Source organism: Peromyscus leucopus, chromosome X (genome assembly GCF_004664715.2).
Source record: "Peromyscus leucopus breed LL Stock chromosome X, UCI_PerLeu_2.1, whole genome shotgun sequence".
In the NCBI taxonomy this organism is placed as follows: Eukaryota; Metazoa; Chordata; class Mammalia; order Rodentia; family Cricetidae; genus Peromyscus; species Peromyscus leucopus.
Window position 1 is genome coordinate 47,032,550 of NC_051083.1, and position 22,269 is coordinate 47,054,818.

Sequence of the window (22,269 nt, forward strand, 5' to 3'; positions counted from 1 at the left end):
GCACCCACGGTCAATTGACTTCTGCATTTGGACCAGTCATGTTCTACTTTTTATTCTGTCCAGGAGCCCTGTCCATAGAATGGTGCCATCTACATTCAGGGGGACGCTCCCCTCCTCAGTTAAACCATTCTGTAATATTCTACTCAGATGGGCTTATAGATTTGTTAATGCTAAGTCCTGTCAAGATAGGAATCAAGACTGACTATCACACTACTGTGTGGAACACTGAGTCCCATTGCCTTTGCAGCTGCCTAATAATAACTTTGTATATTAAAGCTTTGGTTGAAATAACCAGGATGGTTTGTTTCTTGATATCACCACAACTAGTTCCCTGGACTAACTTCTATGTAATGACCCTGAAGAATTTCCAGCATGAGATATTTTCTTGTCACTTTATTAATTTTTTAGTGAGCATGAAATAGTGGGGTTTTAATGATATTTTATTTATGTATACCATTGTTCTTTATTGATATCAGCCCCCTTCTTACAAATGAAGTTATCCTTTTGCTTTCATGTCATATACATATAGACACATGTCTACATATATAGATGTATGTATATATAATTGAATATAGGTTCTGTATATGAGATGGAAAGCATATTTGTCTTTATTTTTCTTTACAATTATCTTCTCCCTCATTGTTCCTTTAGACCCCTTTCTCACCTCACATAGTCCTTCATCTATTGTCATGTAATAGATATGTAATATATGCACATTACACACACTGTGTATACTTAAATCTAGCTTCTGTGTACAAGAACATGTAATATTCATCTTTTTCTTACAATTATCTTCCACCTCCTGCTCCCTTTAGAATTAGACCCCCTTCACCTCATATAGTTTCTCTTCTATTTTCATGTTATGTACAATATGCACACATACACCCTGTAAATCTAGATTCTGCATATGAGAGAAAATACACCCTGTTGTCTTTCTGAACTGCTCATTTCAACTAACATGATCTCCAGTTTCATCCATTTTCCTGAAAATTACATAATTTTTTCTTTGTAGCAGAATAAAATTCCACATTTCTACATGCCACATTTTTATCCACTCATCTGTCAATGGATATCTTGGTTGATACCACATCTTGGCTGTTGTGAATAGTACTCCAGTAAATGTTAATGTGTATGTATGTCTCTGGTATGCTTAGAGTCCTTGGGTATATATACTCAAGAGGGATATATCTAGGTCATAAGGAAGTTCTATTTCTAGTTCTTTTTTCTTTGACATATAACAAGTCTCCATATCTATGAATCCTATGTCTGCTTATTTATAACACAAAACTTTTCCCCCTGTTCTCAATCTCAGACCAAGGTTTTTGGTTTTTTCCCCCCGTGGTCAGAGCATTTTGTTTCCTTAGTAGTGGGTGTATAGAAAATCAAACAATACTTATTTGACTAAATGAAAGACAAAAAAAAATAAAACTAAAAAAGGAGTTATTTGGGTGGAAAACCTGACAACAGTTGTTACCTGGTAGCGCATAGTAATGTGACCCAACACCATGAAGGAGCATTTGCGAGTTTATAAAGAACCCTGTCGCAGCAGAGATGGGGAGGAGCAAAGGGCTGCGGGGTCTCCTGGGCGCGTCTGTGTTTAACCTTGGGAGCTTAGGTGGGATGCCAAGCCTTAAGAGATAGATGTCACTTTGGCAACTGATTGTGCCAAGCCTTTTACCGGGTTTCACTCCCAGTTACTTCGCTCCACACCTCTAGAGAAAACAGGTAAAACTCAGACTGGATCTCACTTCAGGGGCAGTTCTGGGAAGCGTCAGCCCACGGTCTCGCGCAGGCGCAGTCAATTTTCCACGTAACATACGGCCCATTTCCGATGTGGGCGAGCATTCGCTGGGGCTCATTTATCACCTTTCCTGTGGGCGACCCCGCCCTCCCTTCGGTTCTTGTGGGGAAAGCCTCGCGAGATCGCTTAGGGCCGTCCTCCCCAGCGGTGCCATCTTTGTGCCTGGCGAGCGAAGGCGCCCGACGGAAGCCCTGAAGCCCGCAGCTCTCCTGGCAAGCTCTCCCCGAGACCGGATCCAGGAAATACAAGGCGGGCCTCAGTGGGAGGGACTCCGCGAGGGAGGAGGGAGGCAAGGGGGCGGCGGCAGCAGCGGCGGCTCACACCGGATCTGCCCTCGGCGCAGCGCGCACCGGAGGGGGTTTGGCCGGGGAAGCAGTGCCGCCCGGACCCCCCGTGAAAGTCGGCAGAGGGTGTGCGTGCCAGGCGGTGGAGCTCGGAGCGACTGCTGGGTTTCGGTGAGTGGTGGCGAGAGGCCCGGCACCTGCCCGAGGCCAGGACTTTGGGGGTGCCCTGGGGTCGTCCTAGTGACCCCACGCCCACGACGTTGGGCGTGGGCGAGACTGCGGGTGTTCGGGGGGTTTGGCTCGGCCTCTGGCAGTTAGCAGGCACGGGGAATTACGGGGCTGCGGGAGGTCTGCGCAGGGCCTGTCGTGGCGGCTGCGCCCGCGCCCGCCTGGACGCCCCAAACGCCCGAGGCCGAGGGGAGAGGGAGTGGCTGCGGAGGGGGGGGGGCGGAGCGGGGGCTTGATTGCCATCAGCCCTCGGGTGAAGGGGGCTGATGCTCTTCCTTTTGCGTTCCTGGACATCTGCAGAGTGAAACCTCCGTGTACAGGTTTCAAGTCTCAGTAAGGTGTTTGCGGATTGGGGCTCGGAGAACTAGGGCTGGTTCTCTTGAAGGTGTTGGGACATGTGCACAAGGTTAGTAGTAATAGTAATGATTGTTGTGGAGGAGGTTTGCAAAAAATTGTAGAGGAAAGCGACCACATTGCCCGTTTTTAAAGATGACATTAAACAGCCCTCTGAGGTCCAAGAACGGATTAGAGTTGTTCCTACTTGGAGTTTTATACTTTAGTACTGTGTGTCTGCTTATAAAGTGCATTAAGTAGAATGGGTGTAGGTGAGATACAGACAAGGTGAAGTAAAAAGTCAGCTGCACGATAAGGAACTAAAAGTTTATACTCTAGATGAGTCGTAATATAAAGCACTGTCTGTACTGAACATAACGTTTAGATTTTTTTTTCTTTTGAGAAAAATTCCTGACAAGGCAAAGCTCTTGAGTTGTGTTCTTTAGCAACATTTGTCAATTTTTACCGTCTAATATATTTACTTACGAATTCGTAAAAGGAAAGGAATGAGTAGTATAAAAGAACAGCTTGATGAACTGAGCTTGCTGTGTACTCTTTCATGGGGTCAGGAGGGGGGAGAAAGTTTCCTTTTTGCTTTAAGAATGATTTGTAGGACTATAAAAGAACATGCATAAAAAGAAAACACGATCAAGATTTGTTTTTTTTTTTTTAATGGAAGGTTAACTGTATAATGTTGAATTACAAAGTACATCATCTCTTACAGTAATTCCCCCACTTCCCTGCAGTGGACACTGGAGAAATGCAAGTACTCCTTAAATTTTACACATACATAGTTTTAAGTCAGTGTATTCTATGAATTTTTACAAATCTAAAAGTCTCCCTCCCCTTTGGCCTAGAACTGGCTTAATCAAGGCAAAGTTGACTTTGGTGAAGGTAGATATTAAATATACAATTACCATGGTTACATCTGACAGAGCATAGTGAATGTTCAGTCACTCTGAATTTTCTTCTGTTTGTTTGACACATTCTTTTCTTTAATTGTAGACCACCCTGTACAGTTTGTGTTGGAGCAAACTGAGTGAGCATTGAGTATATACAGTTACTGAGTTTGGTGGGCAGTGTGCATTTTAATTTAATCCTTATAGTTTCTCTATGCTAAAGAAAGTGTCCCTATTACACAGATAACGACATACACCTCCAGTATTCTTCTGTAGCGTACATAGCTGAGATCACATAGTAAACTGCAAAGCTAGAACTCAGAATCATGTGTGTCTGATTTTCGAGACTGTGTTCTTTCTACATGCTCTGTATGTGTTTATGTTCATACACAAATTTATTAAAAATGGAAATTTTTGTTGTAAAGTAACCATTCAGTTCTCTTGAAGATTGTCATGTGTCCTTAATAAAAGATAATCTCAGGTATTTTTTTCATTTGAGATGTGTTCATTTGCTAGACAGAGGTACGGTTTGAGCTGGTATGTAAAGATTCCAAATAGCTAGTAGTGACCTATACCTGAAATACATGGTTTTGGTAACTCCACCTTCTGTTTCAGCATACCCAGGATACTTCAAGGAGCAAATGTTTTATTTACTCTGATATTGAATCATATTTAAAATTGCAGGACTAAAGTAAAATAGGAGCTATTTATAGGGGCCTCAGTTTGCCTTACAGGAGTTTTATGGTAACATGCACACACAGTTACCTTTTTAGACCTCAGTACAGTAATTGTTAGGCAATTTTGCTTTTCTTCTTTTCATGTAGTTTGAAAGTTTTAGAGTTAGATTGTGTTTTGCAGAAAATAGGACCACTATTAAGGCAAGCAACATCATCTCTTACGGGCCTAGGGGTGGACAGATTTTAGATGTTCCAGAGCAGTGAGTGTGTGAGCTGTTGGTGGAATCACGGGGCCATTTTGCAGAGGTGTCAGGTCAGTGAAGGCATTGCTTTTGGCTCCTACTGGTCTCTGCTGTTGGATGTCTGATGTGCTGTTGAGCTCGTCGTCCTAGCTCTTATCTCTGTTCGAGAGAGAGGCCCCACGTCTGGGTAGAGTTGAACTGGAAGAACAGCCAGGCAAGTTGGGGGGTGGGGTAGGGAGGAAGATGACACCTAAGTGGTGCTCATCCTCCAGCAGGTCAGTTGGTCAGAGTTAAGTGTGTAGTTAGTTATCTTTGACTGGAAATTCTAGCGATGGTATGCAGCTCAGGGTTTGCCGCTCCGTTTTTCAAGATGTGAATTGTTTTAAGAGTGGAACAGCACTCTCATGGATATGGAAACAGGATTTCTGTGTTACTCAGTATGTATCTGGGTGTGTGTTCTATGGAGTGTGGGGCTGTTGTAAATAACACCTTGCAATCCGGATGGATAATCTTTGGGCTGAAGGAGCAAGTTTGTAATTATCGTTGTACTCTCAAAGAGTTAAATATACTTTACTTGGGAAGGAACTACTCCTGGTATTTGGCCTATTAGAGTGGATAATATTGGTAAATGATAAAACCTACTAAATAAACAGAAAGCCGTCCTGACATGATTTATATGGTCACTATGTTAAAAAGTACACCAAGAAATTGTATGTACCTGGAAGGTGATTTTCATACCTTTGGCATAGCCTCATATTAATATCATAACCATAACATAAACATTTGTTTGTCTAAAAGTGAAATAGATGGCCGGGCGGTGGTGGCGGACGCCTTTAATCCCAGCACTCGGGAGGCAGAGGCAGGCGGATCTCTGTGAGTTCAAGGCCAGCCTGGTCTACAGAGTGAGTTCCAGGAAAGGCGCAAAGCTACACAGAGAAACCCTGTCTCAAAAAAACCAAAAAAAAAAAAAAAAAAAAAAAGTGAAATATATGGAGTGAAATACTTGGAACTGTCAAATTGAATCCTAAATATTTAAGAGCATTTTTATAGTTTGAGACCTCAATTAGCTTACTATTCAGCTCCCCAAAATTTCATTTTTCTCCCTGCTTAAAATCTCTCAGCTTATATTCTTGCTCTCTTGATGCTGTTCCTGCCCCAAGCTGGATCTTTCCTTTAGTTCTCAGTTGGCCCTGGAGTCTTTTGCAAGGTGCATGAAGAGTGAAGAGGGCTTCAAAGCCCTTAAGTCCATCCCCCTGCTCTCGGTTCTTTTGCCCTAGCAGATGAAGAGGAATGCAGTAAAGACCCCATGGCCCACCAGATTGTGTCTTAAAAAGGAGAACGAGAATAACAGAGGGAGGGAGGCCTTGTCCAGATTCTTGCTATGGTTTCTCCTCTCCCTCTTATGAGTCAAGAAGCTAAGTTTGTAGAAGCCAGTGTGCTATAGAAGTCGGCACTGTTCTCTCATCCTCTTCATTAGCCACCCCACTCTGACACATCTCAGTCCTTCCTTTCAGCTGGTGTCTCAACTTCTTCATCTCTGATCTCTCCTCTACCCCCCAGTTCTGACTTCTGTCCCTTTTCATGCCCTTTCTCCTCCTCTGCTTTGATCACATCTTAAGGAAGCTCAGACTCTTTTCTTAGTGAGTAGATTTTCTTCTACTTCCAGAACTTAATGGGGCAGTGTTAGTTGGTTTGGTACTGAGTTGGAATGCTAAATGGTTTTCCCATGGAACCATTGCCCACAGAGCTTGGTGTTTTGTGTAGTTCTGTTACCTTATGGATGTTTAGGCTTTCATGGATTGGTTTAGAAATGTAGCATATTAATCTTTGTTTCCTGGGAAGCCCATGTCTGAAGTTCAGATAGGTGATTTAAAAAACACAGCAAGGCAGCTGTGCATATGAACTTAACAGTGGTTGTGACAGCATGTGCAAGACTTGTATAAGCTCCAGACAGATCAAATCCCAGTTTAGGAGGGAAATTGGGCATCACAGTTATTGGCAGCTAGTAGCTGTTTGGAAAAGGAGAGTTAGTTTTCTCTAACAGTGTGGACCCTGGTAAGATGATCACACCAGTGGAAAGCCACACAGCCAAGAATATTTGTTTTTTGTTTTTAATTTATTTATTTATTTTGTTTTTTTGAGACAGGGTTTTTCTCTGTAGTTTTGGTTGCCTGTCCTGGAACTTGCTCTGTAGACCAGGCTGGCCTCAAACTCAGAGAGATCCACTTGGCTCTGCCTCCCGAGAGCTGGAATTAAAGGCGTGCGCTGCTGCTGCTGCCGCCGCCGCCGCCGCCACCAACTGGCCTTTTTTTAAAATTAATCAGTTTGTTTGTTTGTTTATGTCAGCCAAGAATATTTGAGCAGCACAAATTTGTTCTGATTTTTTTTTAAGAACAAGTTGGGAAGGATGGGAAATCTGGGAAGAGTTGGTGAAAGGAAAATGAACATGATTAAAACACATTGTATGAAAATCTCGAAAAACTAATAAAATTTTAGTTCCAGAAATTGATGGAGGCTACCTGATTTTTGTTACTTAGAATAGTAGGTAGCCCACCTTTGGCTGTCCAGGTTATTCTAGGTATGCAGATGAGAGGTGGCCCTTCCAGGAAATAAACTGATCAAGAGTTTTTTGAACTTTTATTCATTTTATGTGTATTGGTGTTTTGCCTGCATATATCCGTGCATCACATGCATGAGTTACAGATGCCATGTGGATGCTAGGAATTAAACCTGGGTCCTCTGGAAGAACAGTCAGTGCTCTCAACTATCAGGCTAATCTGTCCAGCCATGGAAGGATTTTTTAATTCTGTAGTCTTTAAAAATATTCATTTATGCATACGAGTGTTTTGCCAGCATGTATGTCTGTTCACCATCTGCCCAAGTTGACAGGAAGAGGACATCAGATCCCCTGGGACTGGAGTTATAGAAAGTTAGGTGCCACATAGGTGCTAGGGATTGAATTTGGGTCCCTGGAAGAGCAGCTTAACCGCGGAGCCATCTTTCTAGCCTCTTGATAGGGTCTTTTAGATTGTCAATGAAAATTTGCTGAATTTTGGTACACATTTCGAAATAGAACGTATATTTGTTCCACCTCAGGCTAATTGTCGTTAAAGCAGATCTTATGGCCAGGCAGTGGTGGCGCACACCTTTAATCCCAGCACTTGGGAGGCAGAGCCAGATGAATCTCTGAGTTTGAGGCCAGCCTGGTCTACAGAGCGAGATCCAAGACAGGCACTAAAGCTACACAGAGAAACCCTATCTCGAAACCCCCCCCCCCAAAAAAAAAAGCATATTTTATGGTGGTGTAAGAACAACTGAAAAAAAGCATATTTTATGGTGGTGTAAGAACAACAGAGTTCTAGTTTATCATGAAAAGAATATATTGTTCACACTATTTCTTGCTGCTGTTTTGAAACTGTCTGAAGGTACTGGCCATCTTGCAGTTTTTTACTCTAGTTTACTTAGTGGTAAATGTGGGCAGGGTGTTTTACCTGAAGATTTTAAAATAAAGGTTTACTAATCTGTTGTGATATATGCTGTAACTGGTTGTGATATTCAGATATTTCAGTGAGAGAGTTCAAAGTAAGAAAAGCAAAGCCAAATTTATTTTGTACTTGTTCTCCATAATTGTATTTAATCTTAGCTTGCTTGAAGGAAATAGTCCCAATAAATGGCAAGATAAGGCTTTAAGGGTTGCTCCAGGCCATTCTTGTTTGAAAACTGAATTTCAGTTTGTACCCTCTGTTCATTTTAAGTTTACCACATTCTCTAATTACATACAGAGCATGATAGTTTAAAAAATAGCTCTGCAGGCAAATTTCTCAAACAACTAGATCTTTTGACACAGACTAGCTCTGTGTTTTGGGGCAAATTGCTTAATCTCTGACCTGTTTCTTCAATTTTGAAATGAGGATGATGTGGTATTTACCTCGTGAGGATTAAATGGGCCAGAGGATATATTATATTTAAAGCACAACTGGCAATGGTAAATGCACAAAAGAATTGTTTTTTGTTACTAATATTATCATGGCCGTTAATACTTGAGCTTCCTTCTGAGATGATACCTTTTTATTGTGGTGGGAGTAGCTGTGAAAGATGTCTTCACTTCCTTGATAGTAACATTTAAAGCCAAAGCGTATTGAGGGGGCCCAGACTAGATGTATAATAACTGCCAGATCCACCCACAATTGGTCGTAGTTCAGAAAACCCATAGAATATTAAGATTTTTTTTTTCTGTAGCCCTGTTTCTATCATGGTAAGTATAAAGAACTATGCCTCTTTGATGTATGAGTAAAATAGGATTGAGTCACTGTAGTTTCTTTATTAAAATTTAGTGATATTGGCATCTATAAAGCTAGAGTCTGTAGAGAGGGAATCTGAATTTCTATAAGATCTATAAAGACTTTTTTTTTTTAAATTGAAACATACACCACTTTCCCACAGGAAAAAAAACTGTATATGGTGTTCTGCTTCTCAGACCAGTTCAGTGTATCTGAATTTGAATATTGGTAGTACTGTAAAAAGTAACTTTGTCTGTGACAGTGTATCAGTAAAACCATGCAGGCAGAACATCAGGTACTGAACGGTTATGAATATAGCCTTGCTGTAAAGATAGTGGGCTACTCCTTCTGCATGAGCAGCAAAGACTCACCATGCCCTGAGGAAAAGCTTTCTTTTCTCACCGGTGGAGCTTGAAGATAGGGTAAGTAGTGGCAAGAGCTATTTTTCTGGCTTGTGTTCTCAAAAGACTGTACTGCCTAGTAAAGTGTTTGTGACTGTGGTCTGTGCATCCAGAGTGTCTGCCTTCAAATCTCTGTTCCTCTACTACCAGAGCTTCTCATCTGTACAGTAGATGTAAAGGACCATTCTCATAAGGTTTGTGGAAAGATGAAGTGCATTGGTAATGGGTGAATGCATGAAGCCTTACCTTGCTTGAAGGTGGCTTTGTAAGAAATGTTATATACTCATCTTTATTAAGCTTTATTGTTTTAGAATATCTAGAACACCCTGCTCTACTTGGTTGTCTAATGCCTATCTCTATCTCTGGTGTATCTTAAATAGGATTCTTCTCTTCCACCAAAATGGATTATTTTCTCTCACTTAAAGTAGGATTCTTGTCTTCTTTCCATGGAGGAATAGTTTTAGAGTTTTCATTTTTATTTCTATCCAAATTGGGATGAGTTTTGTTTTGTTATAGCCTTTTGGGTTTGATTGTACAATGTTAGGAAAATCACTAGCATTTTAATAGTCCTTTCTGGGAGCTTGCTGTTTGTTCGATTTCCACCTTATTGCCACCCCACCCCATTGCCCGTGCGTGGCTTGTTTTATACAGGACCAGATCCCCTCAACTGCATCTCCGCACCTGTCTATAGCAAAGCAGTGCTTTATATATCCTTTGTTGTCCTTATCTAATAGCCAGGAATCTCATGGCAATATTTTGAGTGTTTTAGGGTACACATGGAAAGGTATGGCTTTCCCTATTGCACAAATAAAAAAGAGATTCTCTTAGAGTCCCTGGCCAGCCTGGACTAGAGGGAGATTCTATTGAAAACAAAAACAAACAAAACAGTATGGGCTGGAAAGGTGGCCCAGTAGGTGAAGCATTTGCCATGCCAGTGTGAGGACCTGAGTTCAGATTTCAAAGCCACATGAAACTGGGTCCCAAACTAGCAAGGTAGCTCAGTAGGTAAAAGCTTTTGCCATGCAAGCCTGACCATCCGAGTTTGATCCTCCAGACCCATGTAAAGGTGGTAGGAAAGAACCAGGTACACAAAGTAGTTTTCTAACCTTCACAAGTATGCTCCAGCATGCACACTCCCCCAGGGATAAATAAATAAAAATATTTTTAAAAGTCTGTTTTCACCCTCTATTGAAGCCTCAAGTGAATGTGGAAAGCTGCTTGTGTCAATTGAAGTATGATTTTCTCAGTTTCTAGTACCCTTTACAAAGCCGATTTTTGCTTTGAAACAACTTTAGACTTAAAATTGCAGAGATAATGGATAACCAGGCTATAGTCCACAGCCCCAGAGAAGCTAGGTAACAAGGAAGATCCTAAGAGGGGCCATGGATTTCCCTGGGAAGGGGAAATAGATGACATCTCCTAGATAAAATGGGGTTGGGGGTGGAGGGGTAGGGGACAGGGGGATGGGAACATGAGGGATCTGGTTGGTTAAAAAAAAAACCTGCAAAGTTTAATTTTTATCATTTATCCCCAGCTACCACCCTTTATCTCTTCCAAGATATGTTGTATTTAGTCATTAAATCGGTTAATTTTTTATATGCATTTACTTTGTGTGTGTGTGTGTGTGTGTGTGTGTGTGCGCGCGCGCGCGCGCACGCATCAGCCACAGCATTTGTGTAGAGATCGAGAAGTCCAACAAATGGGACTTCTTACTGTCCTTCCTTCCATATGTGAGTCCCTGGAATGGAATTCATATCATCAGGCATAGTGGAAGAAGTACTTTTATCCACTGAACCATTTCACTGGCCCCGTTTTTAATTATTTGCATTTATATCATTGGTATCTTCATTTTGTTAGTTAAAAAATTCTGTTGCCATAAAACCATTTTCTGATTGATTCTTCAGTTTTATGCCGGTCCTGAAAGGTCAGGTGTTTCCTCTCTGGCTAGCAGAACCAGAGATTCATCTTGGCACTAAACTTTACGGTTTGAAATAAAAGGTGAGGGTCCTGTGATAGTGAAAAGAACCTCTTTGGGTTTGTAGTTGAAAATAAGCACTTTTATAATTTAAAATTATTTCCACAAGATCAATTGGGCTGTTTATATTGTTGATATTTGATCATTTTAGCTTCAGAGTGATAAGACATTCTTTTAAAATCATGAGCATGCTTAGTTGTAAACATAGGTGCAAATTGAGATGAACTGGAGAATTTAACTTTTTAGAAGTCATGATTTAATAACTAGTATAATCATTTAATGTCAGAAAGGTAACACATTTGATTGTTTATATGAACTTAGAGAAAACTCTTGGTTTCAATTTGTGGCCATTGTAGTTAGTTGTTTTTGGTCTTTGGTCTTTTAAGGGCCTACCACCCAGCTCCCAAATAAATCACACACGGAGGCTTATTCTTAATTATTAATGTTTGGCCTTAGCTTAACTTGTTTCTAGCCAGCTTTTCTTAACTTTAACTTATCCCATCTATCTTTTGCCTCTGGGCTTTCATCTTTCTCTATTTCTGTGTATCTTACTTTCACTCTTACTCCGTGGTGGCTAGCTGTGTGGCTGGCCCCTAGCATCTCCCTCACCTTGTTTTCTTACTCTTTCTTCTTTTGCTCTTTTGCTCCTTCTGGTTATTCTTCCTGCCTGCTAGCCCTGGCTTTCATGTCTCCTACCTTGCTATTGGCCATTCAGCTCTTTATTAGACCATCAGATGTTTTAGATAGGCAAGTAACACAGCTTCACAGAGTTGAACAAATGCAACATAAAAAAATACAGCACATCCTTGCAACATTAAACAAATATTCCACAGCACAAACTAATGTAACACATCAGGTGGGCATGGCGGCTCACACCTTTAATCCCAGCACTCGGAGGCAGAGCCAGGTAGATCTCTGTGAGTTTGAGGCCAGCCTGGTCTACAGAGCGAGATTCAGAATAGGCACCAAAACTACAACAGAGAAACCCTGTATCAAAAAACAAAACAAAAAAAAAATTAACACATCTTAAAATAATATTCTACAGGCCATGATTGATTTTTTTTTTAACTTTTATTTTCAAGGATGTGATATGTGGAGATTCCATTATTCTGAATTTTCATACATGCTTTAAGCTTGATGTCAAAGTCATCATAGTGTAAACAGAAAGTTATCTGGTAGGCTGCACATCACGGACTTTACTTTAGAAAGTCTTATCTTTTCTGCCACAGAAATAAGTTTTGGCTGTTAGTCATGGATGGCAATGAAAATAATTTTGGGTTGGTTGGATGAAATTGTTTCCAGTCAATATTGTTTATATTGAGAGATACTCCTAGTATATTCTCTTAGTATGTAGAAATCCCATAGACCATAGCTAATTGGGTAGGGGGTGAATGTAATTCAGTAATTTCAGTTTTATTCTTACTCAGATCTTTTCATCACCTTGGACAAATTACCTAACTTTAAATGACCTTGATTTCTTTATTTGTAAAATTAGGGGATTTAACTAGCTGTGTCAGTCTATAAAGTTCCAAGATTTAAAAATATGCTCTTAACAGAAAACTACAAGGTAGTTCTAGATCTTTATGAGTCAACACTTGTCACTGTAACTAGAAAGAAGTCAATTTATCCGATTGGATTCCAGCTAACACCAAGAGTCCCTTATTTTGACACCTGTGTGAATATTTTTTGTTATTAGCATATTACTCTTGAAATGATAGTTATTAGAATTTTGTATTTTGATCTGAAGCACTCGACTTCAAGATTTTTTGCTTTCATAATTTTTGAATAATTTTGAAAAATGTATTCCTTCAACACTTAAAAAGAATTAAAAGACTTTTTACCCAGCTTTAATAGAAAGTACACACTATCTATAGTGAACAACTCAGTGAATTTCCATCAGCCAAACACACGTTTGTGTATCAGCCCCTATCTAGTATCATAAACAACTGTGAAGTCTTGCCTTGCCTACCTTAGCATACCACCTGCCATTTTCTTGACTTTTACCACCACAGACGAATTTTGCCTACTTTTGTATTTGATATGAATGGAATCAGGTTGTACTGTTTCTATCTGATGGCTTTGGAGTAAAATAGTAAATGGAAAAGGAATCCGTGTATAGTTGTAGACTAGTCTCATTACTGTATATTTCCTTGTATGAATATATCACTATTTATTGCTGATGGAGATTGTTGAGTACCAGTGTTTGAGAGTCTTAACACAGGCAGATTTCTTAAAGAAGATTGTTGCTTTAAGATCATCATTGATGATGGTTTCTCTTAGTGCTAAGATTACAGGAGGAGTGAGAGCTGTTTTCTTAAACTAGGAGCATTGAATTATTTTGTTGCTTTTGAGAGGGTCTTACTTTGTAGCTCTGGCTGGCCAGGAACTCACAGAGATCCACTTCCTCTGTCTCCCCAGTACTGGGATTATAGGTGAGCACCACCACTCCCAGCTTAACATACTTTTAAAAGATATTAAAAAGCTTTTTATTATGCAATCACAGGGAGAGTATCAGTGTTTTAGTTAAATGTTCTAGTTAGAGGTTTATACTTTTATAACTCTTGGGTAGAATTCCTTCCAAAAGTGCCATATACATCTTGTCTCTTGTCACTTGCTCATTTGTAGGAGTTCTTCATTACATGTTGGACAGGAGCCCTTGCTGGTTACAAATACATTCTGCCACTGTGTGTGTGATATGCACTTCCATTTTTCATGAGTCCTTTCAAATGAAAGTTCTCATTTGTAATATAACGAGTATTTCCCCTTATGTTTAAAGTAGACACAGATTTCAGTTTAAACCATCTTTTCCTATCCCATGATTAAAAGGATATTTTCTCTCATCCGGAAGCTTTGCAGCTTTGGTGTTCACACCAAGATCCAGTGATTATGTGAAATTGATTGTTGTCTGTCCTTTTCTCCATATGGATAGCAAAATGTCCTAGTACAGGGATTTCCATACTACTGAGAAGTATTAAATGTGCATCTGTATTATGGTTCAGTTTCTATGCTCTGTTCTGTTTGTTTCTCCCTGTTCTGGCACCACATTGTCTTGTTTATGATAGCTTCATAGTAAGTCTCAATAGTCAGTAGAACAAGTTCTTCCACCTTGTCCTCAGAACATCTTGGCTGTTCTCAGCCCTTTGCACATTTATATGAATTTTAGTATCATGTTACATAGACACACATATGCATACACAGTCTGCTAGTGCTTTGATTGTGATTGTGTGGACCCTAAAGAACATTTTGTTGGTTTTCAACTACATGAACATAGAACATTACTCAATTATTTTTTCCCTGTGGTGTTTATAATATCCTACAAAACCTTTTATTCTTAGACATTTGATATTTTTATGTTACTGTATGTAAGTCCTTGTAGACTTCATTTTGTTTATATATTTATGTTGACCTTATATATAACCATTGTGTTAAACTTTCATCACCTTTGGTACTTAGCTTTGGAATCCTTTACTAGGTAGTTAATCATCTCTCAATAAAGGAAATTTTATTTCTTTCTTTCAAATTGTTTTATAAGATTTTTGTGTTACTGCATTGGCTAGTTCTCTAATATTAAACAGAAGTAGTATTAGTGGGTACTGGTTTTGTTTCATTTCTCAAAGAAAAACATTTACCATTTCTACATTAAGATACTTGCTTTTAATGTTTTCCTAGCTTTTTTAAGAATAAGGAAGTTTTGGTCTGTTCTTAGATCGGTAAGCATTTATATTATGAGTGATTGGTTCTATTTATTTATTTGTTTGTTTATTAGTGCATACTAAATTCAATAGTCAAGCCATTTAGATATGGAGTTTTCTTTATGGGAAACTTCAGTCACAGGTTCAGCTTTTAAAAACTATATTGGTAGGAATTGGGAACCTTGCTTGGTAGAGTGCTTGAGTAATATGCATGAAGTCCTCCATTCAGTCTCCAGTAGCACATAACTAAGAATGGTACTTCATGCCTGGAATCCCTCACTTAGGAAGTGGAGGCAGGAGGATTGCTAGAGTTTAAGGCCATTCTGGCTACGTAATGAATGCCAAGTGAGCCAGGGCTACATATCACAATTCTTTTTGAAAGAAAAGAAAGAATGAATAAATGTAAATTTTAATAATTTTAGTATTCTTCAGGCTCATTTCTTACCACTGTTTTGGCAAATTATTTTGATAAGCTTTTCAATTTCATCTGGATTTGCATATGTATTGGCATTACATTTAATTTGTAAAAAACAACAACAATCTTTTTAAAACATGTATTATGTGAATGTTTGCTTACTTAGATATGCACTTACCATTTCCATGCCTGATACCCATCGAGTGTAGCTGGCAATTTCTTTTGGGTTGCCAACCAGCTCCCAAATAAAGATACAGAGATGTATTAATTGTGAATGCATGGCTTTAACTTATGCTTGTCCCACTAGCTCTTTTAGCTTAATTTAACCTGTTTCTATTCATCTACATTTTGCTTCGGAGATTTTTTACCTTTCTTTCATTCTGTATGTCCTACTTTCCTGATTCATCTGTGTCTGGCTAGCTGGCCCCTGACATCTCCCTGTAGTCTCTTTTTCTTTCTTTCTGAGACTAAATTCCTCCTCCTCCTTCTTACTCTCCCTGCCCAGAAGTTCTCTGCCTATACCTCCTCTCTCGCTGTTGGCCATTCACTTTTTTATTAGACCAGTCAGGTGCCTTAGTCAGGCAAGGTAAAACCACAACATATCTTTATGTAATTAAACAAATGCAACACATCTTTGAAAATATTCTGCAACAACAGAGGCCAAAAGATGGTGACGTCCCTGGAACTGGAGTTACAGATATGCCAAGTGGGTGCTAGAAATTAAACCAGGCTTCTCTGCAAAAGCAGCAAGTGCTCTTAACCACCGAGCTATCTCTCAAGCCCCTTGCATTGTATTTAGGACCTCATTGGGAAGCTGATCTGGAGGTTGAATGAAATGCACTGTTAATTCAAAAGCAGCCTAGGCTATATAGGTAGATTCTGTCTTCAGAAAGTAAAAAGATATCCCTCCTCAGAAAATTTCATGTAAATGATGTTCAGTAATGTGTAGCCTTTCATTACTTTCATTACTGGCCTCTCACTAAGTGATATCAGGTCACATGTAGTCTTTTGTTACTGGCCTCTTTGACTTAGCATAATGTCCTCAATGTTCACTGACATTATAATGTGTGTCAATATTTCATTTGTTTTTATTGCCAAATAATTACCATTATATACGTATACTATGTTTTATTTATTTACCAGTTAATAGTCATGGGTTATTTTCCCTTTAGACGTTTATGAATAATCTTGCTGTGAACTGTACACACTTCTATTTAAACCTTTATTTCTCTTGGGTCTTCATTCTTGAAACTGGGTATATGTTTTTTCAATATTTTTATTTAAAAATAGTATTATTTGTGTTGAGGGGTGGCTGTGCATGTGCCATGATATATGTGTGTCAGAGGACAGCTTGAAGGAGTTGGATCTTTCCTTCTACTATGTGGATCTTGGGATTGAACTCAGGTTGGCAGGTATGGCAGCAAGGTGAGCCATCTCAACCACATTCTTTTTACTAATTTTTGAAATTAGCATACAAAGTAATGGATTTCATTGTGACTTTTTAATAAAGGTATGCCACTATACTTTATTCTTCCCCCTCTTCCCCACTGCCCTTCCTATCCCCTCTTCTGTACCTTTCTTGTTGGCTCCTTCCTCCTCCCCCCCCCTTGTCATATGTATTCCATTATCTTTTCTTGTCTTACTTTGCATCCCTCCTCTTCTACAGTCTTTTCTGTGCTTTTTCTGAATAGCTTTCTATGTATGCCCATTGATAAGTTTGCTAATTGTGCGGTATTGTTACTAATTTCTTTAATTTTTTCTTTCAACCACTGAGAAAGATACCTGATAATCTGCCAGTGTGATGTTATATGACTGTTTGACCTAGTCAACTTCCTTCTTTTTGTATGTGACTTGAAACCTTATTATTGTAAGGTTTCTGTAAATTTAGTTTGTTATATTTTGATTAATTAGCTGGACGTGGTGGCAAACAATTTAATCCCAGCACTTGGGAGGCATAAGCAGATGGATCTCTGTGAGTTCAAAGCCAGCCTGATCTGCATAGTGAGCTCCAGAACAGCTAAGACTACATATAGAAACCCTGCCTTGAAAAAACAAGAAAAATATTGTATGAATGTATGGGATGTGGGTGTGTGCATGTGCGTGCCTGCGTGCACATGCACTTCATAGCTTTCTGGTTATTTCCTTTCACTGATGGGCTTCAGGAATCAAAGCAAACCCAGGCTGTCAGGCTTATACTGTAAGCACTTTTACCCAGTTGAACCATCTCACTGGTTCTGAAATTCATTCTTTTTTTTTTTTTAATTTCATATGTGAGTACTGTATATACAACCACTGAGATTCATTCTTTTTAATTTTTTTAAAAATTCGACACATGGGTACTATATTTACAATCTGAGATTTTATTCTTGATGGGTATTTTATTCAGAGTGGAATTCTAAGCTTGTAGTTACTGTCTGCTCTTTAGAGATAACAGTTAAGTTTTTTTTTTTTTTTTTAACTCCAGAATAAAGCTTTCGTTTGGCATAACATTGGTTTCTTTGAAAGCAGCCTCTTACCCTTAAGGATGCTTTTAAAATTTCTTTGTGGGTTTTTCAACCAGTAATTTATTGAAATTATTAAATATGAGGTTTGACATCTTTCATCATTTTTGGAAACTTCTCAGTCATGCACATAATGCTTCTACTTCATTCTGTCCTTTCTGGGATTTTAGTGAACTCTAGCCTACTAGACCATCATTTTATTTATTACTCACCTTTTTGCATTCTGATAGCCTTCCCTGAGTCTTTTAATTCACACTTGTATAGTATCCATCACCATTAATTAATTTCAATTTTTTTTTCAAGACAGGGTTTCTCTATGTAGCTTTGTGCCTTTCCTGGAACCCACTCTATAGACCAGGCTGGGATTAAAGGCGTGCTAATTTGCTTCCCCCATTTCTTTTTCTTTTTCTTTCTTTTTTTTTTTTTTTTTTTTTTTTTTTTTTTTTTTTTTTTTTTTCGAGGCAGGGTTTCTCTGTGTAGCTTTGCGCCTTTCCTGGAACTCACTCTGTAGACTAGGCTGGTCCCGAACTCACAGAGATCCGCCTGGCTCTGCCTCCCGAGTGCTGGGATTAAAGGTGTTTCTTTAAAAAAATCTATAGTCATTTGGTGCATATTGTTTGTGGAAACCATGCTCTATCCATGTGTACAGTGGGTATCCTCTAAGATTATGTTTATAGTAATGCCATAGACTAGTTACCTTCTCAATATGATGTCTGCACAGTGATTCCATTCTTAAAACCTGTGTCTTTAGGTGTAACACAAAGGCCATACTTGGCTACTTTTTATGACTCCAGATTTGTTGCTGAGATGTTTTTCTTGAACATAGCAAGCATATTTTAAAACCTGTAGCCCGATATTGCTGATAACTGTATCCCCTGTGAATATGTTCTAGACCATTTTGTTGTTGCAGTGGTGGTGATAGTAGTTGGTATTTCTGTGGTTTGGGCCATTTCCTATGCTTGGTTTTCTTTAAATTTATTATGGACATTGTATTTGAAAATTATTTGAGAAATCATTTGAAACCAAAGGCGATATATTTCAGAAAAGCTTGCATGTGTGCATGCATGTGTGTACGTGAATTTGCTTTAGCAAATCCAGATACTGCTTAATCAAATTTCAGGTGGTGGTGGTGTTTCTTTTTTGTTTGATGGTAGTGGTAGTATTAGGGATTGAACCTAAGGCCTGTACATGCTAGGCAAGCATTCTAGTGCTGTGTCAGTCAGATGGCTCAAGACCACATTATAGTCAGTGGGGGGCGTTTACCCACCAACCCCACAGCTCCCCAGAGTTTTCTTGAGTGCAAGCAGCAGGGAATATTAGATAGAAGGATTTATATTGTGGAGATAAACAGAAAATACAGGGTAGCCTCGAGAGGGCCTGGAACCTTTTCCAACGGGTCCTGACTGTCTCTGGCCCAGGGTTTTTATAGAGATGCCAAGGGGTGGAGCAAAAGACCTCCTCCCCCCAGCACAGCCAAGTGCAGACCATCTCAGATACCTGCACTCAGGCCTGTGGTCCTGATCATCCTCTCTATGCAGACCTGCTGGGTAAAGCCACGAGGAACCTGAAAACGGGCTCTCACAGGTCCCCTTCTTAATATATAAAAAATAACTCATCAATCATTAATGGCTTACAGCAATCTCCATAGCTGTTACACCTCCCAGTATGGGAGTAGAGGATGATAAAGATGGCATTTCTTTGACTTAGGTCCAAGGTGACGACAGCAGTCTTTAGCTGCATCAAGCCCTTTCTAAACCAAAAACTCTTAAGGCAACTACAAACTTAATCCCTTAGCTTTATCATTACCATTAACAGGTTAACATAAATATTGCTATACACAGTACAACTTTAACTCTTAATAGAATCATTTGAATTTTTTTGCTAACAGAACATAGGAAAAACTTCTGATGTACTCACAAACTTAAATATTTCTTTAACTCCACAAAACCAGGGTGCATTAATACCAATAGGTTAAACATAATTTCTGCAAATATACATTCAACCTTAATTCACTCATAACTCCTCCTTTTCTTTGTAATTTTTTAAACAAAATCTCAAACATAGAGGAACCCAAATTACACAATTCCTATAAACCCATATTGAAATGCAGTATTCTCAATCTAACCATTAACACTCTGAAAACTTTTAGCAAAACATCCAAAAGCAGCTTCTTAATAAAACTCTTTACACTTTAAAAGTAGTCTCTTGGGCTGGGGAGATGGCTCAGTGGTTATGAGCACTCTCTGCTGTTGCAAAGGTCCTGAGTTCAATTCCCAGCACCCACATGGCAACTCAAAACTGCCTGAAGCCCTCTTCTGGTGTGCAGATGTATATGCTGACAAAGTACCTGAATGAATGAATGAATGAATGAATGAATGAATGAATGAATGAATAAATCTTTATAAAAAAAAGTAGTCTCTTAGTATACCCCATCTGCATTTCTTACTAACAAAACATGACATTAATCTACTCAAACAACAATTTTTTAAATGAAGTAGACTAAGGAATATTAACTCTCTCTTTTCTTTATAAATTTTTAAACAAAATCTCAAGCCTAGTTAGAAAACCCAAACTTTTCTGTTTAAACAGTTCCATTTGTAACACAAAACCAGTTCTGTATGTAATTCCATTTTTACATAAACAGTTCCACAAAACTATTGCATTTTAACAAAGAACAATACATGAATCACCAGCATATATGCATACACAAAACTGCATCTTGAGTCAAGGTAGAAACAATAAATTTCTTCATTTAAACAGTTCCATTTTTAACCCAATTCCAGAAAACAGTTCCTAGGTCATTACTATAAGTAAACTCAAAATTGTCCTGTTGCAATGAAATCTCAATTGTTCATTTCATTTCTTAAGTCCCAAAACTCAAATGATAAATTCTGGTACTAGCCTTCAAATATAAAGAAATCCATAACCAAAATCTTTCTGTAGTTTTATCTCATTTTAAGTTCAAAAAGTTCAAACAAGAAATAAATTCTGGTATCAGGCTTTCACTTCCAAATATAAAGAGATGTTTTACAACCAAAACTTTTTGCAGTTAACAATTTTAGTTCAAACAAGCGTCTCTGCAACTTTTATTCTCAAGCCAGAGACATTTTTAGGTACGGTAGTATTCTAAACCGCACCGTTTTTGATGTTAGCTCAGGTTTTTCTGTGTTGCGTTGATTTTCCACGGATCTCAGCTGCGGATGCCTTGTTGTGCTGGTTCTGGCGTCCACCATTCTTAGCTTCTTAGCGACTTCTGGAGCTTTTGAAACCATTCAGACTGCCTGCTTTGCAGTATTCTGTGTCTCAGGTTCTTTCACCATATACATTAAGAATAGACTTACAGTTAACATTTACACTTTTTTTTTACAAACTCACATACAACGTATTAACATCTACTTATTTATACTCCTTAAGAAAACTATAGAACTACTTTAGCAAATATATTTCTTACTACTTATATTCATTCCATCTTATTCTTATTTAAACTTACATTTACAACTAGCATCTTTACTTCTTACAAGCTTATTACTTTACTACATGTCTTAAGACTACTTAGAACCAAAAAAAAAAAAGCTAGGGCGGTGGTGCGCACCTTTAATCCAGCACTCGGAGCGAGCAGCGATTCTGTGAGTTCGAGCTGCTCTACATGAGTTCAAAACGCAAACAACAAAAACCTGTCTGAAAAAAAAGAAAAAAAAAAAAAAAAAAAGACTACCTTAGATATTTCTTACAAGCTTATATTCTTAAAGGAACTCTATAGATCTATTTTACAAACTTATATAGGGCTACCATTAGTATATATTTAACTTAGCAAACACCTAAAGATTTATTAGCACAGAGATCTAACAACACAGAATAATTCCTACAAACTCATATCTTATTTTCATCTTTTTCTACTTCTTACTCTTAATTATCATCACCATCTCTATTAGAAAGATTCTCTTAACTAGACAGGAAGTACGTACATCATTTCTAAAGTTTAGAGTTTATAGCCAGCTTTGCTATACAACACTGGGATTTAGTGAGTGTTGTCATTATAGAGTTGTGTTACTTGTTGCTAGGGGACTATAACATTCTCAGGACGAAGCTACACCCCAAAGTTGCAGAGTTCTCAGCCCTTCCGGAACCAGCAGAGATGCACTGTCAGCGGTAGACAGTTTTTAACTAGAGGCTGTCCCTTCACCCAAATTCATAATAGCTCCCCTAAGAACTTCAATTCAGACAAATGTTTCTATTACAACAGTACTTTTGGTTTGCTCTACTGAAAAACTTCATGCTGAGGGTGAAATTACTGTATTTAGCTGCTGTAAAGCTCTTCGCCAATACTGTACAGCTATTAGGTGATAAAGTATTTTTCTAAAGGAGCTAGTAAAGCCAAAAGCGGCACAGCTCCGAACTCTATTTCCTCACTATTTGCATTAACCAGTGACAAAACCTCAGAAATACTAATTGAGCCACTTTCATTCTGGTTCCCTTATAGGAATGTCATTGGAGCGGACCTTCTTTAGTTCCACACCCCTTACCAGACGCTCCACCGAGCT

General features: G+C 38.8%; 1 protein-coding gene across 2 annotated transcripts in view; it reads left to right on the forward strand.

Annotated features, from left to right (window-relative positions):
- The first annotated feature begins 2,066 nt into the window (after positions 1-2,066).
- Tab3 (TGF-beta activated kinase 1 (MAP3K7) binding protein 3) overlaps positions 2,067-22,269 on the forward strand; it is a 66,228-nt gene continuing 46,025 nt past the window's right edge. For both annotated transcript variants that reach the window (XM_028881801.2, XM_028881802.2), the window contains exon 1: positions 2,067-2,256. The gene's annotated coding sequence lies outside the window, so the exon portion shown is untranslated. The remainder of the gene's footprint in view (positions 2,257-22,269) is intronic.